This window comes from Ursus maritimus, unplaced genomic scaffold (genome assembly GCF_017311325.1).
Source record: "Ursus maritimus isolate PB19 unplaced genomic scaffold, ASM1731132v1 scaffold_27, whole genome shotgun sequence".
NCBI classification, from domain to species: domain Eukaryota; kingdom Metazoa; phylum Chordata; class Mammalia; order Carnivora; family Ursidae; genus Ursus; species Ursus maritimus.
Genome location: NW_024425230.1, coordinates 3,981,695 through 3,993,671, shown reverse-complemented (window position 1 = coordinate 3,993,671; position 11,977 = coordinate 3,981,695). Strand labels below are relative to the sequence as shown.

The 11,977-nt window shown below is 39.4% G+C and overlaps 2 long non-coding RNA genes and 2 other non-coding genes across 4 annotated transcripts in view; all 4 read left to right on the top strand.

Annotated features, from left to right (window-relative positions):
- The first annotated feature begins 6 nt into the window (after positions 1-6).
- Positions 7-6,014, top strand: LOC103677076. Its single transcript, XR_572312.2, has 3 exons — positions 7-1,105; positions 4,754-4,889; positions 5,975-6,014. It is a non-coding gene; the product is annotated as an uncharacterized LOC103677076 (long non-coding RNA).
- On the top strand, positions 5,446-5,512 carry LOC121105564. The gene has a single exon (XR_005838177.1). It is a non-coding gene; the product is annotated as a small nucleolar RNA SNORD109A (small nucleolar RNA).
- Positions 6,015-6,257: 243 nt separating the features above from the next.
- Positions 6,258-11,977, top strand: part of LOC121105495 — a 7,256-nt gene continuing 1,536 nt past the window's right edge. Inside the window, exons 1-2 of the long non-coding RNA XR_005838016.1 lie at positions 6,258-6,353; positions 10,386-10,519. This is a non-coding gene — a long non-coding RNA (uncharacterized LOC121105495). The remainder of the gene's footprint in view (positions 6,354-10,385; positions 10,520-11,977) is intronic.
- LOC121105599 lies at positions 10,769-10,863 on the top strand. Its single transcript, XR_005838208.1, has one exon. It is a non-coding gene; the product is annotated as a small nucleolar RNA SNORD116 (small nucleolar RNA).

Below are 11,977 nucleotides of genomic sequence, written 5' to 3'. Positions count from 1 at the left end.
AAAAAAAAAAAAAAAAAAAAAAAAAAAAAAAAAAAAAAAAAAAAAAACTTGTATTCTGCTAAATCTATTGAGCAAAACCATGTTTTGTGGAAGAATGCCCATTTCTGAGGTCATATTCATTCTCCCTGTGTTTTTAAGGTCAGAGCCATAAGAAATTGCAAGTGCAATTCCTCAGGCTAAAAAGTAAAACTGTTAAGATATTGCAGGAATAGGAGCAAAATAATGTCAGGACATTGGTTTGTGGAAAATTCCATGGTATAAAGCTACGAAGAATGATGTCTGGAAATACGGGTTACCAGTGCTTAGGAGATGGGACACTGTCTTCCTTAGCAGAAACCATCTCATAGATAGAGCTCTGGGATGCCATGGGAGCACAGATCAAATCCCAAACAAATGGCTAATAGGAAGAGTATCACTAAATGGAAGAAATGAACTTTGGAATAGACAGGACATGATGATAGGCAATACCCAGGAATAAATACTATAGATAGTAGGGAAAGGGCCAGAGTCTGAGTGAAGAAGCAATTCCCAACTGATAGAAATTTAAATGTCATCATCTCCCATTGGAATATTTTCTTTCTTTCTGTGATTAATGACCATATAGTCTGGATTCTAAACTGTCTACCTCCTTTGAATGTGTGTTTCACAATCGGTTTACTTTTCCCCAGTTATCTGTATTCATTCTAGCCCTTTTCTAAAGATAAGACTTTGTGTCTTGCAAGTATAATTAATTATCAACTCAGAATTAGTAGCTAGAATATTGGCCAAAATGATAAACAAAGAGAATTGTGACAAATCTGCCTGACTATGCCACAACAGTGGCTAGATTATGTTTAGAAATTTGACTGGCTTATAATGTAAGGAATGTGCAAAGCTATTCTAACTTTGCCTTTTTATCTTCTGGCATTTTGAGGGGAAGTGGACTATATGCAATACTCCCAGTTGGGGCTCTGGAACATCGTGGAGACTGAAGGAGGAGTGGAAGTACAGAAGGAGAAAGCTTTCACGGATGGATAAGGCTGCATTCATCAAAGAGAACCCCTTGACGCACAGCAGTAAGCCACCTCTGGTTTTGGCTGATAAAATTCAGGCATGTCTGGACATGGTAAATCTCTTTAGGAATGAAAAAAAACCTGATTGATAATGATGAGATGTTTATAATGTTACTATACTAATATGTGAATGAATGAGTGAGTGAATGGATAAATAGGGTAGAAAGTAAAGTGCCATATGACAGCTGTAAATGAGGTAGAAATTATATAATATAAAATATAGACTTTTGGGAATGATCATAATAATTGTTTCAACCAGGAGACATCAAAGAAGGCTAAAACTTCTTGGAGAAAATTTGAGGAGAAACAGGATACTTTTATAGATTGTGATTATCTCCTCTGTGTTATACTTATCAGTTGCAAAGAGAAAATAATAGTGGAGAACCTGGCAGATACCACCTGAATTAAGTATGAGATAAAAGATAATACTAGCAGTGATGGAATCATCTGGCATCACTGATAGGAAGCACTGAGAAGAACCTAGCCTTATTTCTGTAGTACCTCAGACAAAAGTGAATAAGCCTGAATCAATTCATGAGAAAATATTAGACCCAAGTTGAGTGACATTCTACAAAACAAATCTCCCACGAACTGTCATTTAGTCTTCAAACATATTAATATTCCTCAGGAAATGTTCTAGATTATATCAGACTATATAGATATGAAAACTGAGTATAATATTGATTCAGGATTTTTTTATAGAAGATATTAAAGGAAAAAATGAAGAATGTCCAAAAAAAATACTATAGTATATTATATAAAGCAGGTGATAATTGCATAGCTTTAATAATAATAATACTGTGGCTATGTAGTAGAAGATTCTTGTTTTGAAGAAATTAAAATGATGTATGGAAAAACAGAAAATCATGGCTCGTTGTAATGTAAATGGGTCAAATACAGGTGCAGACAAGTACTTTTACCCTTAATCACTTCGCACAGTGTTCTAACAGTTCAGCCGTGTGGTGGCATGTATCAGAACCCCATTCCCTTTTTACGGATGAGTAATATTCCACTGTGTGGCTGTATCACAATTTGTTTATCCATTTATCACAGTGGATATTTGTTTTGTTACCACTTTTTGTCTGTTATGAATAAGTTTTTGGGGAACTGTATGACCAGGATTTTTAAGATCATATTTGTTGCATTTAAAGGAAAAGTCTGTGCAGAGTGAATATTCTGTTAAAGAGTGGTGGAAACTCTTATCGTAGACATAATTAAGTAAATTGAGTAAGTTTGATATATACCATCGAAGTCTTACTTCCGCACACTTGTTGATTTGGTAGGTGTGTGTATTTTTTATCATTATACATTGTTGTTATTGTATTTTCAGTTTTAGATATTATAGAATCAATGTTGGTTTGAATATAAAGCATTTCCTTGCCTTGTAACATTCAGATGCAGAAAGGGTATCTAGAATAAATGAGCTGCATAATACTCAAGGATAGGAGAGATTGTTCAGATCAGTAGAATTTTGCCACAGAAATTATACTGGTTTTCTTACTAATGTTCATGTAGAACTACAATGAAAAACTTTTACTTGTGGGCTTCATAGCTGATGCAGCCTCCATCATTTATTGTCATCTCCAGTTTCTATGTGTAAATCAAGTGGCTCAGTATGTCTTAGCATTATGAATGGTTGTGTGAGTGCATGGATGACTTCAAGGCCTATCCTTTTTCATAAACAGCAAGGGAAAAGTGTCTTATTGAGTGAATGTGCTTGGATTATATATTCATACCTTGTAAAAAATCTGAAGAAAATGAGAGACAAAACCACTGTTGGTGAACAGTACGCTGTTTCTATTCTAAGCAAATGAGGGTGGACTTCTACTTACTCATTTTAGTGTCAGCCCACAGTTTTCATGGTTTTGAATTCTACCAGTCTTGCATGTATTAAATATTTAATCTATGGATATCTTGTTCCTTGGTTAAATGGTGTTCTTTGCATGTGTCCCTGCTAACAAATATATGGGCTTAATACATGAGAGTGTGCAATGAATATGTGTCTGTCCCAGCCTGTTTTCAATTTCATATTTATACCTTTTATTTTTTGTTACGTTATGTTAGTTACCATACAGTACTTCATTAGTTTTTGATGTAGTGTTCCATGCTTCATTGTTTGCGTATATCACCCAGTGCTCATTGCAATACCTGCCCTCCTTAATACCCATCACCAGGCTAACCCATCCCTCCACCCCCTCCCCTCTGAAATCCTCGGTTTGTTTCTTGGAGTCCATAGTCTCTCATGGTTTGTCTCCCTCTCTGATTCCCCCCCTTCATTTTTCCCTTCCTTCTCCTGATGTCCTCTGTGCTATTCCTCATGTTCCACATATAAATGAAACCGTATGATAATTGTCTTTCTCTGCTTATTTCACTTAGCATAATCCCCTCCAGTTCCATCCATGCAGATGAAAATGGTCAGTATTCATCCTTTCTGATGGCTGAATAACATTCCACTGTATATATGGACCACATCTTTATCCATTCATCTGTTGAAGAGCATCTCAGCTCCTTCCACAGTTTGGCTATTGTGGACGTTGCTGCTATGAACATTGGGGTGCCTGTGCCCCTTTTTTTTCACTACATCTGTATCTTTGGGGTAAATATCCTTGTAGTGCAATTGCTGGGTCATAGGGTAGCTCTATTTTTAACTTTTTCCATACTTTTATCCAAAATGGCTGTACCAGCTTTCATTCCCAGCGACAGGGTAAGAGGGTACCCCTTTCTCCACAACCTCACCAACATTTGTTGTACCTTTTATTTAATTTGTTTTTTATTTTACCTACAGTAAAATTCACTCTTTGTCATGTGCAGTTATATGGATTTTGACAAGTGTATAGAATATTATATCTAACACCACAATTATGATATGGAGGAGTTCCATTACTGCTAAAAATCTTCTTTATTTTACTCCTTCGTAGTCAACCCCTCATTCTACTCCATAATCTTTTGTGACCACTGTTTTTATAGTTTTACCTTTAACAAAATGTCATTTAAATGGAATCAAACATTACATAACCTCTTAAGTCCAGCTCCTTGTACCTAGCACTTTGAGTTCCCTAGTTTACTTGCAAGCATTTATCCTTCAAAGAGCTATGTTAGCCAATCCATGAACTCGTAGGATTACTAATTGCATTCTGTTTTGAATAAAGATCAGCCATGCTTATTTTAACTTAGTCTTCTTATGTCTTGTTCTTCTGATGTTCTTTTTATAATTTTCATTTTCTTATGTAATTTTCATGTCTTTTTTAATTCTTACCATTTTTCATCAGTTTTTATATGTTGTTTGTAATAGATTTTCGAAGTTCTTATCTCTTATTTCCAGAATATAAGTCTTACCACACCCTTGTCGTGTGCCCTTCATTTTACCCATCAAAGAACATTTTCATAAAGTCTTTATTTGATAGGATACAACTTTAGAATTTCTCATTCAAAAAGAAAATCGCTGTGCCATCAATTTACATAGCATAGTAGAGAGGATTACTGACTATTTGCAGAGTGAGTAATTCAGAGAGGAAATAAGTGAAGAGATGAACTGGCAAAGATGGCTAAGAACCAAGCATCTATGATATGTGTAGCACAGACTAGAAGTGTGGGGATTCCTCTATGACAATCATTATAGAACAAATGATTGAGCTTTACTTTTAAATGAATTTCATGTATTTTTGGATCTAACTTATATTATTTGTGATGTTTTGCTGCAGGACAGACTGGAACAAGTAACATAATTTAGGGAAGAGAGATAAGCAGCTATTCTGATGCTTTTGAAATTCTGTGTGTGTTGTGGCCAGTGGTGTCAGAACATTACGTTCTCTGCACTCATTATTTCAGAAGCCCAAGGTAGAATATTTTGATAATAATTTTGTGTTCCCCATAAGTGTACCTACTTTGTTAAATGAATATTCATTATTATTTCTTTCCTTCATTAATTAAAAAAAATTCTTCTGGAAGTAACCTGATCAATTTCTGGGAATCATTGATATATTTCCTTTTTATACCATTATATAGCATATACAAATAATCTTGTAAAGAAAATTAAATGTGCCAAAATATTGATTTATCTTCTTAATATTGCCAAGTCCAGAATATAGATGTTTCTACTCATATTTCTACTGTAATCATACCTTATTTGCTACCACATTTACAAATACTTCCCCATTTCTCCTTTAAATTTTAGTTGACTATTTAAAAAAAAACAATTGATTTTATGTAATTTTATTAGAAAAATCCAAGGTTATACACCAATGTTCTATGTACATTAAGAGTTCCATTATTTGAATACTAAATAAAATATCTCTTCTGCATTTACTATTATTTATTTATAATGCAGTAGATAAGCCTGAAGAAAATAAGCCTGGCTATGGAAATGCTTATTTGTTTGGGAGGATGTTTGTCTGGATCAATGATGAGCACAATTGTCTGAGGATGCTGAGGGACTCATTCCAGATGTCAATCTGAGGTCCAGATGAGTGGCCCTCTAATAGGACAAATAAGACTCTCAAAGCCTGGCTGTATTTGATGACCTTAAGGGACAAAACAATACTGCTGTGAACATACCTTTTATTTCTTTTGGAGCAAAGAATTAGCCTCCTATCTCATGAGGCAGTGTGCAACTTCAGATATGCCATATGGCCCCAGACTTGCTTCATTTTGCTCACTTTGAACGTAGAGTTGTCAGTAGACATTTGTATATAGGAAACATGTTCTTGAGTAATAAATGAGGAAACAAAAGAAAAATTGGATTAAGAACTCAAGCAACTGTGATGAGTACTAAAAATTTCATTTGTGTTGGCTAAAAGGAGGAAACACTGCATACCTATATTAAATATTGACAATAGAATCAATTTTAGTATTTGTTATTTTTCAGTGTAAAGAGTTTTCAGAGATTATATGTTTGTTTTTCTTTCTGTCATGTTTTCCTGAAGTAGATGGGATGGAATGAAGTCCTCCACTTCAGAGAAGAGCAGTGAGTAACTACACAAAAATTCATATGTCATGTGTTCTGTGCCACATCCTGAGGTCTCTGTGCTCATCTTTTCAATGACTTACTGGATAATACCTTCATTATTTGTCATTTTCTTTTTTTTTTTTAAGATTTTATTTATTTATTTGACAGAGACAGAGAGAGAGAGCACACAAGCAGGGGGAGTGGCAGGCAGAGGGAGAGGGAGAAGCAGACTCAACACTGAGCAGGGAACCTGACATGGGGCTCCATCCCAGGACCCTGGGATCATGATCTGAGCCGAAGGTAGACTTTAACCGACTGAGCAACCCATGCACCCCCATTATGTGTCATTTTCTTTGGTGAGTATCTTCACCCTCCATTCCACATTTTAAATTTTATTTTATCTGAGTTCTGTATGGATTGACAGATGTAGAGCTTTGGAAAATTGTTGATTTGTTTTAATTTTATTGCAGTGAAATATTCTTTTATGAAATTAAGCTATGCTTGGGAGTTTCCTTAAAATTATGATGGTTTCATAATGTTGACTCCATGATTATGATAGTCAGATGATTTTAGTCAGATCTGTAAGATCCTTATGGATCATTATTGCTACTTTTTGCATCATTGAAATTTTATATTAATTAGATTTATCTTTTCATTTTTTGGTGTGGAAAAGTATATGCTAAATTTTATGACATCTTTCTAAGGCCTTCATTTTGTTTTCAAATATTTTATTTATTTATTTATTTATTTATTTATTTATTTATTTAAAGAGAGAGAGAGCAGGCATGCAAGAGTGGGTAGGTGCAGAGGGAGAGAGAGAATTGCAGATAGACTCTAAGCTGGACACAGAGCCTGACACAATGTTGGATCTCAGGACCTAAGATTATGACTTGAGACAAAACCAAGAGTTGGTTGCTTAATTCACTAAGACACCCAGACGTCCCTTAAGGCCTTCATTTATTAAGGAGGACACATGTTGCATGGAGCACTGGGTGTTATACGCAAATAATGAATCATGGAACACTACATCAAAAAATAAGGATGTGCTGTATGGTGACTAACATATAATAAAAAATTATTATTAAAAAAAGATTTAAAAAATTGAGATGTTAATAAAGTACAATTATAAAATTTAAGAATAAAACTTCATATGCAAAAAATAAATAAATAAATGATAAAGAATCAAACTCAAAAGTGATTTTCTAAAACACAAAAAAGTTCAATTTTCCATATAGTGTTTGTCTCATAAACACTATTAGTTTTGGTTAAGTGAATAGATAATGAAATTACATATATTAATTTATTAATCATTTTTTTAAAATTTGAAACATCCATCAATAAGAAAAATAGCCTGTATCTTCCTTGTCATAATCATATAGAAGGTTTTATGTTACCTTGGGCCTGGTGTCTAATAGTTTAGGAAGAGGTAAATGTTTTTTTCTTGACAAGGTTCTTGTCACACATTCTTTCAATGAGTAATTGTTTTTGTGTTCTCTTTGTACTTATGTATGTATGTAAGTATGTATGTACGTATTTTAATGTGTGTATTTATTTCTCCAGAATCTATCAAGGTCATTCAAATTAGCTCAATAATAATGAATAAAATAGCCTTGAACACTAATAATTGTAACATCAGAAAGTAAAAGAGCCCCACCAGATATTGAAATAGACTCCACAACTTTCATTATTAAAAAAAAATATATATATATATATATAGAGAGAGAGAGAGAGAGAGAGAGATATTTGAGGATGAATATAAATGACAGGAACACTAGTATATATTTTGGTATAATAAATATGATCTTACAAATAATCACTTGTATATTTTCCCATCTGTGTATTATATAATACTTATTTTAATATATAAGTATATTTTTAGTGCATGGTTGTTGTTTCAAGGTATAAAAGTATATCACATATAATATTTATGCTGTAAAGGACAGGTATTAAAAATGTACAACTAGGGGCACTTGGGTGGCTCAGTTGGTTGAGTATCTGACTCTTGGTTTCAGCTCAGGTTATGATCTCATGGTCGTGGGATTGAGTCCAACATCAGGCTCTGCTCAGCACAGAGCCTTCTTTAGATTTGCTCTTTTTTCTTCTCCCTTTGTTCCTCCCCCCCATTGTCTCTCTCTAAAATAAATATTTTTTTAAAAATTAAAAATGTATGACCCAGTGTGTTTTAAAAAGAAGTACTTTCTTCCTAAGATTGGGAAAAGAACATCAATGTCCTCTCCCATCACTGCTATTTATATTGTTCTGTGCAGTCATAAACCAAGAAAAGTAAGTAAAAGGCATAAAAATCAGAAAGTAAGAAACAAAGCTTTTTTGTAGGAACTCAATTACCTATGTTAGAAAAGACCAAAGAATCTACAGTAACACTCCCAGGGCTAAAAACTGAGTTTAGCAAGTTTGCAGGGTACAAGATCAATATATAAAAGTATATATTAATATATACTAGCAATGAACAATTGGAATTTGAAATAAATCCCATTTATAATAGCACAAAAAATGAGCTACTTTTGTAATAAAATGCAGTAAAATATGTGCAGTATCTCAATGACAAAACCTGCAAAATGCTGATGAAAATTATCAAAGAAGACCTAAGTAAATGTAGAGATATACTCTGTTCATGGATCAGAAGTCTCAATATTGTTATGTTACCACAATTTCATGTGTAGATTTACTACGATCTAAGTAAAAATAATTGCAAGCTACTTTGTAGATACCAACAAGGTAATTCAAAAATTCATATCAAAGTAAAAGAACTAAAATAGCAAAAGTGATTAAGAAAATGTAAAGTCAGTGAACTCACATTATGTAATTCTAAGGCTTACTATAAAACTGTAGTAGACAATATAGTGTGTTAGTGAAGGAATTAACACATAATACAAAGAAGATAATATCTGTTCAAGGTAGTCATGGAGAAAGATACCATGGGTGCTTCAGTAATGCTGGGAATGTTTGTTTCTGCATCTATTTGTTATACTCACACAGAAAGTTTAAAATATCAGAAAAAAAATGTGGTCTAAATATTGGTTAATATATTTCCGAGGAATGTTGTCCAGTAGACAGTGTGTTATGTGGGAACTGATGGTTGAACTCTTAGGAAACTCAAGACTGTTCTCTGTTTCCGGCTCCTGGCTACCTCAACCAGTAGAGCTTGCAAATCTTGAACAGTGGAGGTGAATTCAAGCACCATGCGGGATTTATAATTAACCTAAAAAAAAAAAGTTATGTCTTTAACATAGGGATGCAGGAAATCATCATATTAGGAAGTATATGTCTATGTATCCATATGTGAACACATTTAAATATTTTTCATTAGCTTATTAATATTCCATTCCTACATTATAATAATGTGAGGAGTTAATATGAATAATAATATTCAAAATATTTTATTCTAGTAATTAACTGAGAGTAAAATTTTCAAGAGTTATCATATAGAAAATTGTATTGTCCTTGGGTTCAGAAGGGTGTAAAGCTGCCCAACCAACAGACAAGGGAACATATTGCAAAAGGGCGTGTTGGCTGCAATATGAAGGGCTAGTGGTGGAGTGAGCAGGAAAGCAGTCGGGAGTGGAGTCCGCGGGCCCCTCATCTCGGTACGGCTTGGGTCGGTTTCAGCCCTGCACCCGGAGTCCCAGGGGTGGCAGCCTTCCCATGGGTCCCTGGGTTTTCCCGTTGGTGGCTGAGGTTCTGTGCAGTGTAGTAGCTCTGCGACAGCTAGTGGGGTGACAGTCCACACCGACGTCGCTCCTCTGGTGCCTCAGGGGGAGTACGTAGAGAGGGCGTGTTGTGCTTTGCTAGGGTGACCTTGAGACAGGGAGTCTCTGGACATTTTCAGCCACTCTAGGGGACAAACGTGGCGCTCGGGGTTTTAGTGGCACCGATCTCGTGCTGATGTGGGGCAGGACGTGAGGCCAGGGATCCACGTACCGGGCAGGTTCTGTAGGGAGCTGAGGCCTCCACACGTGAGGACAAACCCCGAGTGCCTATCCGAACATCAGAATCACACAGACCCGACCCCACCCCCCCGCAGGCACTCGACCACACGGCACACAGGGACTCTACGCAGTCACAAGACACCCCCTCCCCAACAACACAGACATGCCTTACGTGGGCTCATACAAGGGCGTGTGTGTACACACACACCCACACACTCGCACACAGATAGACAACCACACTCAAACTCTCTCAGGCACTCAAACCCGCGGCCGTGCTGTTCTGTTCCCGTGGCATCACCCCTGGCTGCAGCCAGCATGAGGGACAGAGGGACAGGACAGGGAGGTGCAAGGCTCACCCCCGGATCCGTTCCTAGCCTTCTGGGGAGCTTAGCACCGTGGTCCATTTCTCACGCATGCGTTTGTATTGTACACACTTCTCAGGTGTGGTGGCCACACCAGGCTCGTTGTCGGCCTGCAGGACTAGGCTTTCCATCCCTCGACGCGCGGACGTTGGCTGGGCCCGGAAGAAGTGTGGTCCAGGGTGGGCACGCTGTGGACATCAGATCGCGAAGACGGTAAGCCTTCCATTATCTCAGGCGTACCCATTGGCTGTAGGATTTCCTGCGCCCGCCTGAGACGGTGCCAGTCCGCCAGTGCCTACTGGTGCGTGGGGTCTATCTCCAAGAGAGGATTGACCGTTCCTCTTGCTCAGTGTCATGGCTCTGGTCGGTCCAGGCTGCTGGAGGGCTCTGAGGCCATCGGCTTACCCCTCTGAGCCTCGCAGCCTGCCTCATTCAATTGGCCAGGCGGCCCAGAATGTGCTCGGATCGATGATGACTCCCTCATTCTGCATTCCTTGGAAAAGCTGAACAAAATGAGTGAGAACTCCCTACCGTCGTTCTCATCGAAACTGAGGTCCGGCACATTGTCTCCCCCAGGGCAGGTAGGAGTGAGGGACAGCTTCTCCTCGGCCACACTCTCTCAGCCACCGCAACCACCACCACCACCACCACCTCCCCACCACCACCACCACCCTACCCCCACTACACCACCACCAGAAACCCCACCAACCTCCAAAGACCTCGGCATGGGAGAGCCTTGCAGAGCGCTCAGGTCCGGGAGGCGTTTCCCCATCCTTGCTGGGTGTTCTCGGCATGGAGGTCCTCATGGCCTGGCTGGGCTTTAGTGGCGTGTGGAGCAGCTGGCATCCTCGTTGTAGGAGTCCCATCGCACGGCGTTGGCACAGGCCCTGGGAGCGCCTGGCAAGGACCATCGTGGGCCAGGGTGGCACTTAAGGCAGCGCTCCTGGCGTCGTGTGCGGTGGGAGCCTCGTGGCAGCAGCTGCCGTCGGTTAGAGGAGAGCCCCGGGCTGGGCAAGCCACGATAGGTGCCTGTGCACTTTGGCCCGGTGACGTGCATGGAATGCCCCATGGGGTTGGCAGAAGGGCAGAGGCATTAGGCCAGGCTGCCCACCTTGACAGGGCCTGAAAGTCTCCCAGTGGCTGCCCACTGTGGCCACGCAGGGCCTGTGCTGTGGACCCAGGGAAGGAGTGGAGCCACCGAGCTGCCTCTTGGCCTGGACAGGAACTGCAGGGACCGGGAAGGACCGCAGGTGGGTTGATCCCACGCACCTGCGCCGCCCTAGGCCCTGGTGTATTCCGACATAGCCCCTCATGGCTCTGTGGTTTGGGGGAGCCACGCCTGCCCTTTCAAGGTCAGGGTGGCCAAGCACTGGACAGCCGGGACGGGTTCGGGGTGCCTTGGTCTGGTGCTGCGGTCCCCGACCAGTGTGCCCCTGACATCTGCATCCCCGAGGAGGGGTGCTCCAGGGGCATCGTTGCAGGGCCCTGGAGGGATGGTTTGCGATGACCCACGGGCCCTCCGGGCTTGCGTCAGCTAACTTAGCTGTGTGGCATTGGGGACATTGCCTCCTTGGGCCCAGGGCTCCCGAGGTGAAAGGTGTTTTCCTGGGTGGGTCTGTTTGACTGGGGGCCAGGTGTCTCCTAGTCGTGCTGGGGGGGGGGGGGGGGGGG